The sequence below is a fragment of the Eleutherodactylus coqui genome, chromosome 1 (assembly GCF_035609145.1).
Source record: "Eleutherodactylus coqui strain aEleCoq1 chromosome 1, aEleCoq1.hap1, whole genome shotgun sequence".
In the NCBI taxonomy this organism is placed as follows: domain Eukaryota; kingdom Metazoa; phylum Chordata; class Amphibia; order Anura; family Eleutherodactylidae; genus Eleutherodactylus; species Eleutherodactylus coqui.
This window is the reverse complement of record NC_089837.1, coordinates 208,014,638-208,036,094: the sequence shown is the minus strand read 5'-3', so window position 1 is coordinate 208,036,094 and position 21,457 is coordinate 208,014,638. Positions and strand designations below refer to the sequence as shown.

The 21,457-nt window shown below is 45.9% G+C and overlaps 1 protein-coding gene across 3 annotated transcripts in view; it reads left to right on the top strand.

The window, feature by feature from the left end:
* The window catches only part of HIVEP2 (HIVEP zinc finger 2), a 195,704-nt gene that overhangs the window by 70,627 nt on the left and 103,620 nt on the right, over window positions 1–21,457 (top strand). Inside the window, exon 1 of one of the 3 annotated variants that reach the window (XM_066605460.1) lies at window positions 1,823–2,066. The exons of the other annotated variants lie outside the window; for them this stretch is intronic. The gene's annotated coding sequence lies outside the window, so the exon portion shown is untranslated. Of the gene's footprint in view, window positions 1–1,822; window positions 2,067–21,457 lie in introns of those variants that run through there. 3 annotated transcript variants of the gene reach the window in all.

Here is a 21,457-nt window from a genome sequence, read left to right as displayed (position 1 = left end):
TTGCGACAATTCTGCAAATCGCATGTATGTGAAGCCCATGCTTTCCTATGGGTACCTTCACATTTGCGATGTTTTGTAGCATGCGACATTGTGAGTGAAAACCTTTGCGGGTTTCGCGATATGCACGTGACTTGTGAGGTTTTGTAGCCAATGTTTCCCTATGGAGCCCTTCTCTCTGCTGCATCGCGGTGCAATGCAACTTTGACAATAGGAAAGCCTACTGTCAAAGCCCTAAACTAAGCCCTAGCCGCAGGAAGAAAAAAAAAAAGAATTCATCACCTTAGAAGCGCTGTCCAGCTCTGCTGCATCTTCTCCCCGGTCTCTGGCACTATTCTTCATCATTTTTTCTGAGCCAATCAGAGCCAGCGCTCGATGAATGGCTGTGATTGGTTCCTGTGTATAACCCTATTCAAAAGAATGGTGGTCATATTTGTGCGTCCCGTAATGCACAAATTTCATTCCATTTTTGTCACCAGTGTGAAGGCGGCCTAAGGGCTAATTCACAGGACCATATGTTTACAGTGTATTACGCATACTGTGTACGCCTGTGTGATACGTGCTAGCTTGCAAGCAATCCATTACATTGCCTGGCTCAGTTCCGCTCACATTAGCATGTCGGAATTGCGTAAAAAAGAATGCAGCATATTCTATTTTGCCGTGTATATATGCGACATAGTACCTATTGTTCTCCATGGGCGTGTATATACATGTAATTGCATATGGACGGCGGGTATATGTGGTACACTAAGCAACGGTGCAAGAAATAAAATAGAAAACGGAAGTACTGTGCAGGGCAGCGTGTGTGAGTACACAGCACAATTTGGCCGCCATACATGGACGTACGCAGGGTCACGGCCACTTCCACCGCTGTGGAACACCCCCAAAACATTTTCCGCTTATGGCCGTATGAGCCTGGCCTAACAGGCAATTTGCACAATAATGCGGTGTAAAAGGGGTGTAATTCCGGCCCATATGATAGCGCCTCAGTCTTGCCCACAGAAGAAGCAATTCCTCTTTCATTCTATGCACTTGCCTAGTACATAAATGCGAGTGCACTTCTATATGATGAGTTTTCTATAAACAAACATGTTAACAACTCTCCAAATATTAGCGCTATGTTGCGGGTCTCACTGGACCTAAGTGCTCCCTTTGATAATTGGATTTTTTTTTCCTATATTCAGATAAGACATCTTTGTTCCTCAATACAAGGCACTCGACTGTGTGTTGTATGGCTGCTGTGCCTGTGAAGCGCTCATTCGCTTTCTTTTCTCTTTTATAAGATTATAGTACGCTTTGCTTTGCTTTATTGTTGCATGTTTTATGCTTCTCAATGTGACTTTTGTAATAACCTGTATTGGTAAAAAAGTCATTTAATTGAGTAGATGGTAGAATGCTGGAGGATGAATAGAGCAGGATTGGTGTTGGGAATGCAGCAGAGCACATTGTATGTGCTGGTAATTCTGTTTATTACTATATTGTAGCTGTGTCTACAAATCTCTGCTGCTGCTGCTGCCGTTGGTTAGTGCTGCACTGCCGCCACCATACAGCTGCATGTCTCTAGTAAGCGGATCTAAATGTGTCTGTTGCAGAATCCCTGTGGGGGCCCTGTAGCTATTTTTAAGCCTGGATATGCGTCATCAGTGGGTATTTTCTCTAGTGACTGGCTGACATCAGTAGGTCTCCTCCTGCACCCTGTATCAGTGAGTGACTTGTGATTGATGGGAGTCACGTCTGCAGTTTTTAGGATTTTTTTTTTTTTTATTCTCTCCATGGGAATGAAGAAGAAGAATTTCAAGTCTATTGCATTTATTGAATGGCTGGTGATACAAGATTGCAGTGCAAGAAAATGCAGGTAGTAGCGATTCATTGCTTTCTGGCAGTGGATGTGTGGACATACTGGGGAGAGAATAGCTACGTGAGCCGAGATTGTGCCACTCTGATGCTAAAAGGCTTTGATTCCTTCCTATTTGGCGTGTGACGGATATATAAAATCAGCATTATATTGAAATTTCCTGTATCTGAAGTGGGTAGCTGGAAGGCTCAGCCTCTCTTTTCTATGACCTTGGGTAAGTCTCTCTACTTTCATCCTAGATATTAACCATTTCATTGCATGCTGTGCTCCTCTAAGAGCAGTACACTATGCAGAAAAGAAAGATCTGTCTATTAGGTGTATATAAACTGCATGTCTTTACATAGATTTGTGATTGCAGATTTGTACTGAATCACTGCAGTTATATTATTATTGGTGAAGCCGTGGATTGACTTTGTATATACTAAATGTACTTGTAATGAGTAGCACAGTATGGTTCAAGCTGTACCACAGAGGCCTTACACATGGCACTGTGCCCGGAAAGCCTCTTTTGATTTGTGCTATGATTCACAAGGCCCTTGAGAGATGTCCCAGTAAAAGGACCTACAGTACCTATAGGCATTCAGCCCGGAACTTTTCAAGGGTGTAGCACTGACGATACTGAAGTGCAAACTGAAAGCACAGTGCCCTGGCAATGTGGAAAGCCTTTCCTGGTTGGTTCTGCTGTAGTGTTAATAATATGGGTTTACCTACTGCCGCCTAGCAAAGCTCTGGTTATCCCATTCACAACACAGCAGAATACCCAGGGACTGCAGTATTTATAAACACAAGACCATGCAACACTAAACAAATGTTAGATCTTTCTGTATCCAGTCACCAGGGGGTAATCTGTATCCTAAAGTCTGTCGGATCATGACAAACTTCTAGTAGAATGCTACAAAATATGAAAAGTAGAAGTGGACTCCACACGTACAAGATTACTTCTCATAGATGTAGCAGAGCTGAATGTGTCATAGTTGCATTGTTTGTGCATTGTGATACTGCAGTAGTATTACCGGTAGTTCTAGTTTTGCCACACCACAATTTAACTCCGCTCCACTGTACGATTGGCGCTCTAGCCGGATCAATCTGCTGTCGTGAGGATTGCAGGTGTTTCGAAAGTGACGTATGTGACTTTAAAAATTAATCGGCGTGATTAATGCCGTAATAATCCTGGCTAATTAAGAGAAAGGAAGGAATTGAGGTGTTTAGAATAAGAATATATGTGCAGCTTTAGCTTAGGGCAATAACTACATTCCATACATTAAGTTTTATTGCAGTTATGTAGTTCTAATTATTAGATTAGTGCATCATTAAATCACTGTTGCCTTAGGATTAGAGATGAGCGAACGCGTTCGTCCGAGCTTGATATTCGTGCGAATATTAGGGTGTTCGGGATGTTCGTTATTCGTAACGAACACCATGCGGTGTTCTGGTTACTTTCACTTACTTCCCTGAGACGTTTGCGCGCTTTTCTGGCCAATTGAAAGACAGGGAAGGCATTACAACTTCCCCCTGTGACGTTCAAGCCCTATACCACCCCCCTGCTGTGAGTGGCTGGGAAGATCAGGTGTTCGCCTAATATAAAAGTCGGCCCCTCCCGCGGCTCGCCTCAGATGCGGTGTGAGTTAGATGAGGGACAGTGCTGTTTGTACCGGAGCTGCTGTAGGGAAAGAATTGGTAGTTAGTGTAGGCTTCAAGACCCCCCAAAGGTCCTTATTAGGGCCACTGATAGCTGTGTGTTGGCTGCTGTTAGCAGTGGGATTTTTTTTTTCTCAAAATCGCCTCTGCAGACCGTTGCACCTGGCATTAGGGACAGAAGTGCTGCATAGGCAGGGAGAGTGTTAGGAGTGAGTGTAGCCTTCAAGAACCTCAACGGTCCTTTCTAGGGCCATATTTATCCGTGTGCAGTACTGTCCAGGCTGCTGTTGGCTGTGCTGCATTTTTTTTGGGCTTCTCAAAATCGCCTCTGCAGAGCATTCCACCCTCCATTGATACTGCAGGGAAAGAATTGTATAGGCAGGGCCACAACACAGTTATTATTCATAGAATATACGCAGTGCTGCCTGTTGGTGGGAAAAAACTGAAAAGAAATCTATTTGTCCAGCCTCTGTCCGTCCTAACGCCTGTGGAGACGTGTGAGCTGCGTGAAATACATTGCTAAATCATACGCACCCAGCTACGCTTTACTGCTGGCTTCGCCATTTGCTTTCCTTAATTGGGAAAAAAAATACCTGCTCTCCAAGAGTTATAATAACTCTGCTACCCTCACGTTCTGTGACACATAAGCAGGGACACAGCACAGTTATTAAACTTCGCAGGTTCATTGAATATACGCAGTGCTGCCTGTTGGTGGGAAAAAACTGAAAAGAAATCTATTTGTCCAGCCTCTGTCCGTCCTAACGCCTGTGGAGACGTGTGAGCTGCGTGAAATACATTGCTAAATCATACGCACCCAGCTACGCTTTACTGCTGGCTTCGCCATTTGCTTTCCTTAATTGGGAAAAAAAATACCTGCTCTCCAAGAGTTATAATAACTCTGCTACCCTCACGTTCTGTGACACATAAGCAGGGACACAGCACAGTTATTAAACTTCGCAGGTTCATTGAATATACGCAGTGCTGCCTGTTGGTGGGAAAAAACTGAAAAGAAATCTATTTGTCCAGCCTCTGTCCGTACTAACGCCTGTGGAGACGTGTGAGCTGCGTGAAATACATTGCTAAATCATACGCACCCAGCTACGCTTTACTGCTGTCTTCGCCATTTGCTTTCCTTAATTGGGAAAAAAAATACCTGCTCTCCAAGAGTTATAATAACTCTGCTACCCTCACGTTCTGTGACACATAAGCAGGGACACAGCACAGTTATTAAACTTCGCAGGTTCATTGAATATACGCAGTGCTGCCTGTTGGTGGGAAAAAACTGAAAAGAAATCTATTTGTCCAGCCTCTGTCCGTACTAACGCCTGTGGAGACGTGTGAGCTGCGTGAAATACATTGCTAAATCATACGCACCCAGCTACGCTTTACTGCTGTCTTCGCCATTTGCTTTCCTTAATTGGGAAAAAAAATACCTGCTCTCCAAGAGTTATAATAACTCTGCTACCCTCACGTTCTGTGACACATAAGCAGGGACACAGCACAGTTATTAAACTTCGCAGGTTCATTGAATATACGCAGTGCTGCCTGTTGGTGGGAAAAAACTGAAAAGAAATCTATTTGTCCAGCCTCTGTCCGTACTAACGCCTGTGGAGACGTGTGAGCTGCGTGAAATACATTGCTAAATCATACGCACCCAGCTACGCTTTACTGCTGTCTTCGCCATTTGCTTTCCTTAATTGGGAAAAAAAATACCTGCTCTCCAAGAGTTATAATAACTCTGCTACCCTCACGTTCTGTGACACATAAGCAGGGACACAGCACAGTTATTAAACTTCGCAGGTTCATTGAATATACGCAGTGCTGCCTGTTGGTGGGAAAAAACTGAAAAGAAATCTATTTGTCCAGCCTCTGTCCGTACTAACGCCTGTGGAGACGTGTGAGCTGCGTGAAATACATTGCTAAATCATACGCACCCAGCTACGCTTTACTGCTGTCTTCGCCATTTGCTTTCCTTAATTGGGAAAAAAAATACCTGCTCTCCAAGAGTTATAATAACTCTGCTACCCTCACGTTCTGTGACACATAAGCAGGGACACAGCACAGTTATTAAACTTCGCAGGTTCATTGAATATACGCAGTGCTGCCTGTTGGTGGGAAAAAACTGAAAAGAAATCTATTTGTCCAGCCTCTGTCCGTACTAACGCCTGTGGAGACGTGTGAGCTGCGTGAAATACATTGCTAAATCATACGCACCCAGCTACGCTTTACTGCTGTCTTCGCCATTTGCTTTCCTTAATTGGGAAAAAAAATACCTGCTCTCCAAGAGTTATAATAACTCTGCTACCCTCACGTTCTGTGACACATAAGCAGGGACACAGCACAGTTATTAAACTTAGATAATTCATTCACTAGAGGCAGTGGGGCCTTTCGTTTTCCAAAAAGGGCAAAAATTATATTTGGCCTGCAGTCTTGCGCCAATTTATTTCCTGCCTGGGAAATCTAATCACTGGTAATACAGCATGCTGAGGGGTAGGGGTAAGCCTAGAGGACGTGGACGTGGCCGAGGACGCGGAGGGCCAAGTGAGGGTGTGGGCACAGGCCAAGCTCCTGATCCAGGTGTGTCGCAGCTGTCTGCTGCGCGATTAGGAGAGAGGCACGTTTCTGGCGTCCCCACATTCATCGCCCAATTAATGGGTCCACGCGGGAGACGGTTATTAGAAAATGAGCAGTGTGAGCAGGTCCTGTCCTGGATGGCAGAAAGTGCTTCGAGCAACCTATCGTCTACCCGCAGTTCTGCGCCGTCCACTGCTGCCAATCCGAATCCTCTGTCTGCTGCTCCTCCTTCCTCCCAGCCTCCTCACTCCACTACAATGACACCTGCTCAGGAGCGGGAACACTCCCAGGAACTGTTCTCGGGCCCCTGCTCAGATTGGGCAGCAGCGGTTCCTCTCCCACCAGAGGAGTTTATAGTCACTGATGCCCAACCATTCGAAAGTTCCCGGGGTCCGGGGGATGAGGCTGGGGACTTCCGCCAACTGTCTCAACAACTTTCTGTGGGTGAGGAGGACGATGACGATCATACACAGTTGTCTTGCAGTGAGGTAGTAGTAAGGGCAGTAAGTCCGAGGGAGCAGCGCACAGAGGATTCGGAGGAAGAGCAGCAGGACGATGAGGTGACTGACCCCACCTGGTGTGCAACGCTTACTCAGGAGGACAGGTCTTCAGAGGGGGAGTCAAGGGCATCAGCAGGGCAGGTTGCAAGAGGCAGTGCGGTGGCCAGGGCCAGGGGTAGAGGCAGGGCCAGACCGAATAATCCACCAAGTGTTTCCCAAAGCGCCCCCTCGCGCCATGCCACCCTGCGGAGGCCGAGGTGCTCTAAGGTCTGGCAGTTTTTCACAGAGACGCCTGACGACCGACGAACAGTGGTGTGCAACCTTTGTCGCGCAAAGCTCAGCCGGGGAGCCAACACCAACAGCCTCACCACCACCACCATGCGCAGACATATGATGGCCAAGCACCCCGCAAGGTGGGACAAAGGCCGTTCACCGCCTCCGGTTTGCACCCCTGCCTCTCCCCCTGTGCCCCAACCTGCCACTGAGATGCAACCCCCCTCTCAGGACACAGGCACTACCGCCTCATGGCCTGCACCCACACCCTCATCTCCGCTGTCCTCGGCCCCATCCAGCAGTGTAGTTCAGCGCACCGTTCAGCCGTCGCTTGCGCAAGTGTTCGAGCGCAAGCGCAAGTACGCCGCCACGCACCCGCACGCTCAAACGTTAACCGTCCGCATCGCAAAATTCATCAGCCTTGAGATGCTGCCGTATAGGGTTGTGGAAACGGAGTCCTTCAAAAGTATCATGGAGGCGGCGGCCCCGCGCTACTCAGTTCCCAGTCGCCACTACTTTTCCCGATGTGCCGTCCCAGCCCTGCACGACCACGTCTCCCGCAACATTGTGCGCGCCCTCACCAACGCGGTTACTGCCACGGTCCACTTAACTACGGACACGTGGACAAGCACAGGCGGGCAGGGCCACTACATCTCCCTGACGGCACATTGGGTGAATTTAGTGGAGGCTGGGACAGAGTCAGAGCCTGGGACCGCTCACGTCCTACCCACCCCCAGAATTGCGGGCCCCAGCTCGGTGGTGGTATCTGCGGAGGTGTATGCTTCCTCCACTAAAGCACCCTCCTCCTCCTCCTCCTCCTCTGTCTCACAATCAAGATGTGTTAGCAGCAGCATGTCGCCAGCAGTCGGTGTCGCGCGGTGTGGCAGCACAGCGGTGGGCAAGCGTCAGCAGGCCGTGCTGAAACTACTCAGCTTAGGCGATAAGAGGCACACGGCCCACGAACTGCTGCAGGGTCTGACACAGCAGACCGACCGCTGGCTTGCGCCGCTGAGCCTCCAACCGGGCATGGTCGTGTGTGACAACGGCCGTAACCTGGTGGCGGCTCTGCAGCTCGGCAGCCTCACGCACGTGCCATGCCTGGCCCACGTCTTTAATTTGGTGGTTCAGCGCTTTCTGAAAAGCTACCCACGCTTGTCAGACCTGCTCGTAAAGGCGCGCCGGCTCTGCGCACATTTCCGCAAGTCCCACACGGACGCTGCCACCCTGCGCACCCTGCAACATCACTTTAAGCTGCCAGTGCACCGACTGCTGTGCGACGTGCCCACACGGTGGAACTCTACGCTCCACATGTTGGCCAGGCTCTATGAACAGCGTAGAGCTATAGTCGAATACCAACTCCAACATGGGCGGCGCAGTGGGAGTCAGCCTCCTCAATTCCTTTCAGAAGAGTGGGCCTGGTTGGCAGACATCTGCCATGTCCTTGGTAATTTTGAGGAGTCTACCCAGGTGGTGAGCGGCGATGCTACAATCATTAGCGTCACCATTCCTCTGCTATGCATCTTGAGAAATTCCCTGCAAACCATAAAGGCAGCTGCTTTGCGCTCGGAAACGGGGGCGGGGGAAGACAGTATGCCGCTGGATAGTCAGGGCACCCTCCTGTCTATTTCTCAGCGCGTACAGGAGGAGGAGGAGGAGCATGAGGAGGATGAGGAGGAGGGGGAAGAGACAGCTTGGCCCGCTGCTGACGGTACACCGGCTGATTGCCTGTCATCCTTTCAGCGTGTATGGCCTGAGGAGGAGGAGGAGGAGGAGGAGGATCCTGAAAGTGATCTTCCTAGTGAAGACAGCCATGTGTTGCGTACAGGTACCCTGGCACACATGGCTGACTTCATGTTAGGATGCCTTTCTCGTGACCCTCGCGTTGCACGCATTCTGGCCACTACGGATTACTGGGTGTACACACTGCTCGATCCACGGTATAAGGAGAACCTGCCCACTCTGATTCCCGAAGAGGAAAGGGGTTCGAGAGTGTTGCTATACCACAGGACCCTTGCGGACAAGCTGATGGTAAAATTCCCAGCCGACAGCGCTAGTGGCAGAAGGCGCAGTTCCGAGGGCCATGTTGCAGGGGATGTGCGTAGATCGAGCAGCATGTACATCCCAGGCAGTGCAACAGTCTTTAAGGGCCTGGCCAGCTTTATGGCTCCCCACCAAGACTGTGTCACCGCTCCCCAGTCACGGCTGAGTCGGCGGGAGCACTGCAAAAGGATGGTGAGGGAGTACGTAGCGGATCGCACGACCATCCTTGGTGACGCCTCTGCCCCCTACAACTACTGGGTGTCGAAGCTGGACACGTGGCCTGAACTAGCCCTGTATGCCCTTGAGGTGCTTGCTTGTCCTGCGGCTAGCGTGTTGTCGGAGAGGGTGTTTAGTGCGGCTGGGGGAATCATCACCGATAAGCGTAGCCGCTTGTCAACCGACAGTGCCGACAGGCTAACACTCATCAAGATGAACAAAGGCTGGATTTCCCCAGACTTCTGTTCTCCACCAGCGGACAGCAGCGATACGTAAGCAATACGTAGGCTGCACCCGCGGATGGAAGCTACGTTCTCTCTCACCATCCAAAACGGGGACATTTCTGCTTCATCAATCTGTGTCTAATATTCCTCCTCCTCCTCCTCCTGCTCCTCCTCCTGAAACCTCACGTAATCACGCTGAACGGGCAATTTTTCTTAGGGCCACAAGGCTCAGTCAAATAATTTTTCAGAACAATTTTTATAAGTTTCAATGCGCTTAAAAGCATTGGAACTTTAACTTGAACCAATTTTTCGTTACACTGGGCTGCCTCCAGGCCTAGTTACCACTTAAGCCACATTAACCAAAGCGATTAATGGGTTTCACCTGCCCTCTTGGCTGGCCATGGCCAATTTTTGGGATGTACATTAGTACTGTTGATACAGCAATTTTTGTGGGCCCTCGCCTACAGTGTAATCAAATTAATTTTTAGCCCACCTGCATTACAGCTGACGTAACCTCAGCTGTGTTGGGCAATGCAATGGGATATTTTTATGTACCGCCGGTGGGTTCCAGGGAGCCACCCATGCTGTAGGTGCACACGGAGTTTTTAATACATCTGTACACTTCTAAAGAACCCCAGTCTGACTGGGGCATGCAGTGTGGGCCGAAGCCCACCTGTATTACGCACGACATTACTACCTCAGCTGTGTTGGGCAATGCAATGGGATATTTCTATGTACCGCCGGTGGCTTCCTGGCACCCACCCAGGCAGTGGGTCCACAGGGAATTATAAATGCATCTGTTTCCACTTATAAAGAAACCCAGTCTGACTGGGGCATGCAGTGTGGGCCAAAGCCCACCTGCATTAAGCACGACATTACTACCTCAGCTGTGTTGGGCAATGCAATGGGATATTTTTATGTACCGCCGGTGGGTTCCAGGGAGCCACCCATGCTGTAGGTGCACACGGAGTTTTTAATACATCTGTACACTTCTAAAGAACCCCAGTCTGACTGGGGCATGCAGTGTGGGCCGAAGCCCACCTGTATTACGCACGACATTACTACCTCAGCTGTGTTGGGCAATGCAATGGGATATTTCTATGTACCGCCGGTGGCTTCCTGGCACCCACCCAGGCAGTGGGTCCACAGGGAATTATAAATGCATCTGTTTCCACTTATAAAGAAACCCAGTCTGACTGGGGCATGCAGTGTGGGCCAAAGCCCACCTGCATTAAGCACGACATTACTACCTCAGCTGTGTTGGGCAATGCAATGGGATATTTTTATGTACCGCCGGTGGGTTCCAGGGAGCCACCCATGCTGTAGGTGCACACGGAGTTTTTAATACATCTGTACACTTCTAAAGAACCCCAGTCTGACTGGGGCATGCAGTGTGGGCCGAAGCCCACCTGTATTACGCACGACATTACTACCTCAGCTGTGTTGGGCAATGCAATGGGATATTTCTATGTACCGCCGGTGGCTTCCTGGCACCCACCCAGGCAGTGGGTCCACAGGGAATTATAAATGCATCTGTTTCCACTTATAAAGAAACCCAGTCTGACTGGGGCATGCAGTGTGGGCCGAAACCCACCTGCATTAACCCTTTCCAGTCCACTGTGTGACCTGTGAAGACATTAGGGTTTAAGGCTGTACAGCTCCGTTGTTGGTAGACGTCCGTCGGGGTTCTCTTACTGTATATTGCCAGCCTCTCTGCTGTCGGAGCCTATCCTACGTGTCAGCTCATGCAGTACTGGCTTTAGCCAGCATATAGCGCCGTTGTATAACGGCAGAAAAAGAGTAAGCCCCCTAGGAAAACCATATACAAATTGGATTGGAAAGGGTTAAGCACAACATTACTACCTCAGCTGTGTTGGGCAATGCAATGGGATATTTCTATGTACCGCCGGTGGCTTCCTGGCACCCACCCATGCTGTAGGTGCACACGGAGTTTTTACTACATCTGTACACTTATAAAGAACCCCAGTCAGACTGGGGCATGCAGTGTGGGCCGAAGCCCACCTGCATTAAGCACGACATTACTACCTCAGCTGTGTTGGGCAATGCAATGGGATATTTCTGTGTACCGCCGGTGGGTTCCAGGGAGCCACCCATGCTGTGGGTCGACAGGGACTTCACAATAGGGAGTTGTACCTGCCTGTGTCTATGAATTAAAAAGCCCGGTCTGACTGGGGCATGCAGACACCTTGACAGAATGAATAGTGTGTGGCACATAGGTTCCCCATTGCTATGCCCACGTGTGCAGCTCCTGATGGCAGTGGCACAGGATTCTATTTCTCATTGCTTCTGTACAGCATTGTGGGCTATCGCTCCGCCACTTTTAAAGAGGGTCGCTGCCTAGCCGTGCCAACCCTCTGCAGTGTGTGCCTGCGGTTCCTCCTCATGGCAGACGCACTTCTAAATAGACATGAGTGTGGCGTGGCATGAGGGCAGCTGAAGGCTGCGCAGGGGCACTTTGGTGTGCGCTGTGGGGGGGAGGGGGGGCGGTTGGTCAGCATGTAAGCCAGGAGAAGTGGCAGCGGAGTGTCATGCAGGCAGTGATTGTGCTTTGTTGTAGCTAGTGTGGTGCTTAGCAAAGGTATGCCATGCTAATGAGGGCTTTTCAGAAGTAAAAGTTGTTGGGAGGGGGGGGGGCCCACTCTTGCCGGTATTGTGGCTTAATAGTGGGACCTGTGAACTTAGGATGCAGCCCAACATGTAGCCCCTCGCCTGCCCTATCCGTCACTGTGTCATTCCCATCACTTTCCTGAATTGCCCAGATTTTCACACATGAAAACCTTAGCGAGCATCGGCGAAATACAAAAATGTTCTGGTCGCCCATTGACTTCAATGGGGTTCGTTGTTCGAAACGAACCCTCGAGCATCACGGGAAGTTCGTTACGAATAACGAACACCCGAACATTTTGGTGTTCGCTCATCTCTACTTAGGATCATTAGAGCGACATGACTGTAATTATGGCGCTGCATGGCTACTAATATTCAGAATAGGGCCATCGCTGGTAATATTTCCTTTATGTACTTGGGCATTTCATAAATTTGCCATCCCCCCCCCCATAATATGGGAAGCTCTTGCTTTACAGGTGGGAACAATGTGATAATAGAGCAGGAAATGTGTCACTCAGTAACAGACACATCCTGTTCTAGGTCAGCCGGTAGGTGCAGGTCCATTGATTCAGGGCTCCCTACAGTCACTGCAGTAATCAGCAGTCATCGGAGTACTTGAGACTGTGAAATGTGACAATGATTTCCCTTCGGATTTGGAGCTTATAGTCCACCATAACAGGATTTCGTCTATCTTGTATAATGCTGCCTATCTCACCATTACTTTGCATACAGATTTACATAGGCTTACATGTGCTGAGAAAAATAGAAATGTGTTACTGTAGGAAAGGGAAGTTCTTCTCTGAGTACAACAAGCAGATGCTTCCAGTATTTATCGGAATTGCCTAAAATACAATTTAGCCTTGCTGCGCCAAGCAGCCAATCAGATCTCAGCTCTTATTTCTTCTGCAAATAATAGAAGAGTTGCACTGTGATTAGTTGATAAATAAGGCCCTATATAGTTTGAGCCTTTCCCAAGGGAAGAGGTAGTTTCTGGCTATTTCAGAACTCCAGCTTTTTCCACATTTGCTTGGACAACTACAGTATAAATGTTACCACTATAATAGACGAGGGGTTATATTAGTGTATTGTCCCACATCTTTTTAGGTTGGGAAAGTAATTGTGGAATTAATATGTAACACTGAGGACTTTCTTGTACACCAGTGTGTCCCGATTCCAGTCTTCAAGGCACCACACCCAACAGGTCGTGTTTTCATGATTTCCTCAGTGTTGCACAGGTGATGCAATTATTGTTGGTGCCTCAGACATTGCCACAGGTGTTCTTACTATAGGATATCCTAAAAACATGACCTGTTGGGGGTCCCTGAGGACTGGAGTTGGGAAATACTGTTGTACATAATAACCAACTACAGTACATTAATAACCGCGTCAGGAACTGAGCTTTATGGTATTTTCAGTGTCCTTTTTTTATTAAAGGGGTTGTCTGAGTTGTAGCTTCTCAGCCGAAGTGGGGGGAGGTGAGTAGAAACCTACTTGTTATGTTCGTGCATGGGGAAGGTTTTTTTTTTTTGTTTTTTTTACTGAGAAGCTACAACTCGGACAACCCCTTTAACCCATTTTAACCCCTTCTGCCTCCTCCTTTCTTTAGTACACAGTGCTCAATGAGTGCTATGTACTAAAGAGTGAAAGTGGAAGTGTTTCTTCCACTACATGAGCCAGCAGTCACGTGCACGCTGGGATCCCCTGGCACAGCAGAGCTACAGGATCCTAGCAGACCCCTGTTCAGCTCTGCCAGTGACTAATGTCACTACATGGGATGTTTTCCCTGTAACTGGGGCTCCTATGGATGCCCCAGCTACAGTAAAAAAAAGGCAAATTAAAAAAAACAAAAAACATGTGAATGACCCCCACAGGTCTTATATGACATCATGGAGGGCATAGATAGTAGGAACAAAATTACAGAATAAAATAAAACTATATGCATAAGAAAGAAAATAACCCAAAGCCGACGCCAACTAAAATCGTCGCCGTATACGCTCTGTAATCTAAAACCATACATATTATATATTAAAACACCCCAAAACAAAATGAGGAACCTATTCCCATACTTTATTTTAGTGTAAATATACTTTTTTTTAAAAAAAAAAACGAAAAACTATAAATGTTAAATAAAAAAAATCTTTTTTTTAAGGGTGTTCAGTTCAGGATACAATAAATCATCCCAGACAGATATTTGTCCAGCCTTTGTTTGAACACTTCCATTGAAGGAGAACTCGCCACCTCCCATGGTAACCTGTTCCACTTATTGATTACCCTCACTGTCTAATATCTAATTTGTCTCCTCCCTTTCAGTTTCATCCCATTGTTTCTAGTCTTTCCTTGTACAAATGAGAATAGGGCTGATCCCTCTGCACTGTGACAGCCCTTCAGATATTTGTAGACAGCTATTAAGTCTCCTCTCAGCCGTCCTTTTTTTTGCAAGCTTTTGTGCACCTGTCAGGGTGTTCATGTTGCCCAAACCATGAGAATTATGAACCAGGCAGTGGAATGTTTTGTGCCCCAACATAAGTCTTAAAACACACTTTTGAAGTATGACTGTTTTAACATGGAGATGGAGCTTTTTAATTAAAAAGTTGGAACCCACTGGAATCTCCCCACCTGCAGCATATTGATTGACAGCTTTGTCCCTATACACAAGCAAGGAGAGAACTGTCCATCTACATGCTGTAAGAATGTGAGCTCCACTCCTCTGCAAAAAAAAAAAGAAACACACAAATGCTGGCTGTGTCCTCATCTAAAATACTGAGGAAGGAGTGCAACGGCCCCAAATCACATCTATTATTATATGCTGGATTAATTCTTAATAAAAACAGGAGTCAAGCTTAAAAAAAACACGCCCCGTGCATTTTTAAGAAAAGGGATTGCGCCTACAACCACTTTTTTCCTACATTTATTCCATGTACTTGCATGTCCTTCTTGACGTTTCGTAGACTGGCTGCACCCTCTCAGACTCATCAAGAATCGATCAGTCTCACTCCTATATATAGAATAAGGGAGGAAAAAAACAAACCAAAATTCCCAAACCAAAAGCATCGGTTTATAGATATGCTCCGCTCTCTCTTTTTTCCTCTCATCTTTCATTAGTCTACATGATGTGGTTGGGGAAAGCCCAGCATGTTCCACCTCTTTGACTTGAGAACTTTATTCCCGAGTCAAACAGGCACACTCCAGAGTATGTTTATTCTGAAACGCTGCAGCATTTCAAAATAACACTTACATGGGGCACTGCAGGTCTTTTCTAAGTTTATGCAAATAAGGGAGATGGAATGATACCTCCACAGTGCCACCTATTGGAAGGCAGCATTCCTTAGTGTTTCAAAGTTAGACTCTTTATACAAGCCTTGTAACAATGACTGGGAATTAAAAGCAAAGCCAGACTCCATGCACAGACAGCTGTTTCAGGGTATTTGCCCTTCATCAGTGTACAGTAGGAGTCTGGATTTGCTAGTGAGAGTCCTGTGACGGAGTTCAGAAATGCTATCTTTTCTCCTTAGGGAGAGCACCTAGACGGTGAGTGAAGAGACTCAAAATAATATGCAAATAATAGGTGGCACTGTGGAGGTGGTATTCCATCTGCCTTATTTGCATATTACCCAGAGGAGCATGAATAGCCTTTTGAGTCTACTCACTCACCGTCTAGGTGCTCTCCCTAAGGAGAAAAGATAGCGTTTCTGAGTTTATACAACACTTATCATGGTGCTGCGTACTGTAATAGACGTGATAAGTCATCTGATGCGCAAGAATGCCAGGTTAAAATCACTTAGTAAACATGCCAATAGATGATTGACTGAACCTTCTGCAATTCAAAGTGGGGCTAATCTTTCGGATCATCGTAACAGTAGGTTTGTCCATGGCCAGTTTAGGTCCCCAAAAAATCAGTTATGCTAAAAAATAATTGTCATTAGTGACCGCTTTAAGAAAATAGTTTAGCAAATATGAGGCTGGTTTCACATCTGCATTGGAACCGCCTGGAGGAGGTCCCATCACAAATCCGGCTCAAAATACCAGACGAAAAAGTGCCGCATGCAGCGCTTTTTCTTCCATCCAGCAGCTGGGCAGAAAGCGGACGGACCCCATTATTGTCAATGAGGTCTGTCTGGCACTGTTCGGCTCCATCCAGAGATGAAGCAGTTTGGCTGCTGGGATTCCCCTTTCCTGCTCCCCAAGTGGAGCAGGAGAGAGGAACCCCAAGCTCAGGTGGGAAACCACCCAATGGGATCAACAAAATGCTGCTGTTATACTGTTGCTATAATGTTTGCATATTGAATGGTGTTATTGGACAAACCTTTGACTATACATCGAATCAGTTGTTACAAATCTTTACATAGTAGCTGAAATCCAGAAAAGGCTGGCAGATAACATGCAGTGCCAGTTATCACATAGAAATGTTAATCCGTCATTATTTGTTTTTCATTGTTAATAATTGAACACTTATTTAATATTGGTCAACTCAGTAAAGTGTTTCTAACCGCTCTAACACATTTGTTTTTTCTATTACACTTAATGTGTCCTTAATGCAACATTTGAATATACCTCGCGAGCCAAAACGTCCCTTGAAAGTGCAGAAGGCACACAGTAACAGCTCACATCTTAGCTTATGTTAATATTCACCAAGTGGTAACAAGTGACCTGATATACCCTCTTCTCCTAACCAGGCTTGTGTAATAAAGCAGGAGATAGTCAAATAGAGAAATGTCCTGCAGATATCTTGTGTTCTAGAGCCAGAGGACTGGAGAGCCCCACCATCTCATAGGAGGAACTTAATAGAAGCAGATCCAGATAACTGGAAAATTCATGCCTGTTGTATATCTACATTGTATGTATCTATAACTCACTTCCTTTGGTCCCTTATGTACTGGTTTTTGAAGTCAAGTTTGTTTTCGGTGGAAAGGATATATTGCCTTATTTGATGGCTTATCACTTGGTGTTAATTTGAAAAGTTGAAGAACAAGAACACGTATTGATCAAGTTTAAGAAGCCTATAATCTAAGGGCTCGTTATGTAATATGAATCAGTGTTGTACCGATCCATACTATATCACCATAAAAACTTATAGGGCCATACTGTATGTTTAAAAGCAAAGGCATTTTTTTTTGTATGAATTTTGAGACGTCTGAGAAATGAAAACGTTGCTGTCAGGGCAGCATGTGATACTAAATGGGGGTACCATAAGGTGGCATACAGATTAATATATTGAATGCTTATCCTGTGGAGAAAAAATAATAAAATTGAGTCTCCGCTAGGGTAGTACTTGTGTTTTTAAATGGAAAAGATAGGTTCTGCATTTCATGTTGTATAGATAGAGGCACAACACTACTGGGGACTTAGCTGAAGTATCCATGGACTGCTCCAACTATTGGAGACTTAGATGATGTATCCATGGACTGCTCCAACTATTGGAGACTTAGCTGAAGCATCCATGGACTGCTCCAACTATTGGGAACTTAGCTGAAGTATCCATGGACTGCTCCAACTATTGGGAACTTAGCTGAAGTATCCATGGACTGCTCCAACTATTGGGAACTTAGCTGAAGTATCCATGGACTGCTCCGACTATTGGGAACTTGGCTGAAGTATCCATGGACTGCTCCAACTATTGGGAACTTGGCTGAAGTATTCATGGACTGCTCCAACTACTGGGGACTTAGCTGAAGTATCCATGGACTGCTCCAACTATTGGGGACTTAGATGAAAAATCCATGGAATGGTCCAACTACTGGGGACTTAGATGAAGTGTTCATTGACTGCTCCAACTACTGGGGACTTAGCTAAAGTATCCATGGACTGCTCTAATTCCAGCTCAAGTAAAACTTGAGCCAGGCAATATTCTGACCAGTTGTGCACAAATATGCTGGACACCTCGGAGAGCGAAAACACATGGAATGTTTCTGATGACTTCCATAAATAATCTTAGATCAGTGTTTCCCAACTCCAGTCCTCATGGAGCCCCAACAGGTCATGTTTTCAGGATTTCCTCAGTGTTGCACAGGTGATGTAATTATTGCCGGTGCCTGAGACATTGCCGCAGGTGTTCTTACTATAGGATATCCTACAAATATGACTTGTTGGGGCTCCATGACGACTGGAGTCAGAAAACACTGTTTCAGCTTATCATGCCCTTCAGAATGTATTGTTCTTCTTATCGGATCCTGATGAAGAAGGCTGCGCATTATAGAAATATGTAGTGGATTTTTTTTAACTTGGAGATGCGACATAGGTGCATTTTTTTTTTAGTTTATTGGTTATTTGGAGATATTGTGCTTGGGTTGCTGCCATGATAATGGATGTGGACATATGCTAGAATGTCAGACGTGGGAATACAGTAGATATGTGGAGGCAGTTTAGCGGCCATGCTATAGTGTATATTTCATAGCAAGCGGAACCAACACCTTGTACACTGTCATAACATTGTCTTTGCCCACAACTTATGAGAGGCTTGCTGTAATATTACAAAGTCAGCTTGCTAAATATTTTATGCTGTGTAAAAAATGTAAATATGTTGTTGAGTTATAAAGCTAGAGCTAATATATATGGAAATAGTTCATGTGCTAAATCCTGCTTTTCTAAAATGTTGCTGTATTGTAATTTGCGACTACTTAGATGCAGCAGCCTTGTAGCCAAGAGCACTGATCACATCTGTTCACGCAGAGATGTCCTCCCTTATGTGGCTGGGGAACAGCTTGCAATAAGATTTTACTGCTTTTTGCTAGCTGTGAACCTCTGTGTTCTTGGATGTAGTGATAAGTGACTGCAAAGACAAGAATCAATCAGAAACATTTGTAAACATATAAAGTTATATATCACAAAGCACAACTTGTTTGTAAAAGCTGAAGACATCTAGCAATGTCCAGACAGCAATCCCAAAGGGCAGAAGGCTTTTTTTGTCTAACACCTATTTGCATAAGCTCTTTGAATTACACCAAATGCTTCTATTAATGGTAAATGTTTCTAGGAATTTCCTTGTTTTGTATCAAATTGATAAAAGGATGTGGGCCCAGCAGGAGTAGAAAATCCAAGGTGTATTACTTACAAGACGTCGGCATTCCTTCCAAACAGGCTGTGACCCAAACTGCAGATCTCTCACATGTGCTAGAAATGCAGGCTGCTCGCTTGCGGAGAATGCGGGTGCGCTTATGTTCCCACCAATAGCATAAGTTATATGGATTATTCTTTCCTGTTACTTCATTTATAGGGTTTCTCCTTCACATTTGAGTAATCACTGGTGATATTGTAATAAGTCTTCAAACCAGGAGAGAGATTTATTGCTTGGCCAGCTGTACAGTTTACACGTAGAGTTGTATCTCAAGAGCGTTTCTTCCAGTCTCAAATCATTATGGGTGAATTTTGTGTTTTAACACAATTGAAAATGGGTTTTCCCCCTTGGGAGATTATATTGTGGGGTGATTCTGCAGTTATCCAAGGTGCACCCAGGACTCCCCAAGTCTTCCAGAACTAAAACAGTTTCTCAATAATATACCTTTTAAAATACATGCTGGGCTTCAGTCACATAGCATTCAGGTTCCTTCCAGCCTTCCCAACCAAGAGTGCCATCTGAAATTCCGAAAATGGCATTGTGATGGAACCCTGGACAGCTCCATAGGATGTCATTACTGTAGCTGCAACTTTGGCCTTTGCTTCAGCAGGTTCCTTAGATTACACAAGCTTCAGAGTTCCCACATATATGTCATTTCCCGCATTCAAGCCAGATATGTTGTGGATATTAGTGTGAATGGTGATTTTCGATCAGCTGGAATCTTCAGGGAGGAGGATAAACTATCGGCTTTCCCGGTATCAATGGAAGTACACAGAGGAGATTGTGACAGGGATTTACTGTCTTTACTCAGTAATCCTACTCCAAATCATATTAGTCAGTAGTTCCCAAACTCTCGTCCTCATGACCCCAACAGGTCATGTTTTTAGGATTTCCTCAGTATTGCACAGGTGATGTAATTATTGTCGGTGCCTCAGACATTGCCACAGGTGATCTTACTATAGGAGATCCTGAAAACATGACCTGTTGAGGTGTGAGAACCAGAGTTTGGGAAACACTGATATAAACATATATTGGCACTACGGACCATCGTCGTCCAAGCGTGATAACTAACTAACTGATATGAACATATGTATCAAAGAACTCAGCTTCTCCCCCTTAATCATATGCTGCAACAGAAATCCAGGACAGGTTCACACGGATTGCTGCATAGATAAATGGTTGATGGCTAAGACGTAGGGACTGTGTATCGCTCAACATGCATCTGTGTTTTGTGTATTTCTACTACAGTAGCCAAACCCACATTATCATCCAACAGAACAACCTGGAACAGTCTTTGGTATTTCCCTTTATTGGATTATATGTATAGTTGGAGATGATTACCAATGGAAGCGATGACGGGACGTAGTTCTTGCAGGCATTTTAAATGTGGTTTACTAATGTAAGCGCTCCGCTTACTGGAAGTGTACTTTATATTGTGCTCGGTGGTGTTCCAGACTTGGGACACATCATGTGAGCTCAAAGCTTTTCTTAAAATATATTCCATCGTCTTACTTTTAGAAACGTTACTCCGGCTCCTCTAGGCTGTTTTTATTGACACATTTGGTGCTTTATATTCCAAAGCCTTGTGAAACCTAGAGAAGTATTTTCACCCCCAGAGATACACAAAGAACAGGTCTGTAATGTAGGTAGATCATGAAAATGTGGTAAATGATTAATCTGCCGGGCAAGTTCCCAGGTTACTTACTCACTAGGATGCAAATGATTCCCCTGATCTGTCTGAGACAAGATTAGTTTCTGCCAGGCTTCACAAAATCTGCATTGTTGCTCTACTTTGTGGACGTCAGCATGTGAGCAGCAGCTGTGAGTAAGAGTGTAATGTGGATGTGATAGGATCTCATACTTGTGCAAGTCTCATCTTGTTCCTCATTTTCAACCACTTCCTGGGGTTTTCTCAGGTAATGGCAATGATTCAGAGCTCTGCACTTTATGTGCTACAAATCCGGGAATAAACACACTGTCCATTGCTACATCCACTAGTACATGCTATAACCATATACGTGCAGTATATTCCGTGTCCTATCAGAGAACATTAGGAGCTGTCACACATCATGATCAAATATATCCAACTTGAAGCGAATCGCTCCTGTTGCCAGTAACAGCCAGTTAGTGCTACTGCCTGGGGATACCTCTTACTAGTATGCCCAGTCTTCTGAGCTGTGCATTGAGAATGCATGCAATCATTGACTACTTTTTCGCTGTCTAGGTTTCCCAGGTATTTGGGTGATAGGACTAGAGATTAACCCCTTTCACCAGAACCCAGGTGGGAAAAAGTGTCGGTAGTAAAAAAAAAAAAAAAGTATCATCCTTTAAAGACAATTTAAAGAGTATAATGTGGGGGCATTCCAATAAGTATGGACCTGCAAATATCTATGTATGCTGTAATCTGAAGGCCATGTTCAGACTCAACGCTGCCTGCAAAGGCCTATGGGAATTCTCCTGCTCC